The sequence below is a fragment of the Salmo trutta genome, chromosome 10 (assembly GCF_901001165.1).
Source record: "Salmo trutta chromosome 10, fSalTru1.1, whole genome shotgun sequence".
NCBI lineage: Eukaryota > Metazoa > Chordata > Actinopteri > Salmoniformes > Salmonidae > Salmo > Salmo trutta.
The window spans coordinates 13663298-13664000 of record NC_042966.1 but is presented as its reverse complement, the minus strand read 5'-3'; positions in this window follow the sequence as shown (position 1 = coordinate 13664000).

Here is a 703-nt window from a genome sequence, read left to right as displayed (position 1 = left end):
GACTGTACACTGTAGCATGATTGTAGCGGGTTTACTAACACGTTAGTTCTGGTAGTTCTAGTTGACTTTGACGTGACAACGATGTAGGCTGTGTGTAGCGTTAAGCAGTCATGATATGACAGTTTTGCTTGGAAAGGTTTTTTTGCCTGGTCACAGAAAGCTGATGTGTTGTGCACTGAAGTCCACAAACGAAGGGAAAAGGTGAGAGGAGGAGAGTGCGTAGATAGTTGCGAGAAGGAATTATACAGCCTATACAACGAGCAAAGTGATCATGCTGTTTTTATGTGGCTGCTATGAAAGTGAACTGTTTGCTTGTGATCAGGATTGGACTCATTCCGCCAATTCTGATGAAAAACGTTTCTTAAATGGAACCAAATGGAACGAAACGGGCTATACATACTTGAATTTGTCCAATAGAAACTATTATTTGCAACTGTTGGACTAATGATTACACCCTAGATCAACTAGATGCAGAAAAGAGTGTGTAACCTGGTACTGCTTGTGTCACTCAATGTCTGACACCTTGATTAGTCAAAATACTCTTGACCTTGAAGTTGTAAATTTTCATTCAAAGGCTAGGTTGTAGCAACCTCATGATGGTTGCAGGGAAAATTGAAATAGCCTAAACCTATCGATGTTACATTGAGCTGGGTGAATGGAATATGAATGACAGTCATACAATATGCTGTAATAGAAATAAGGC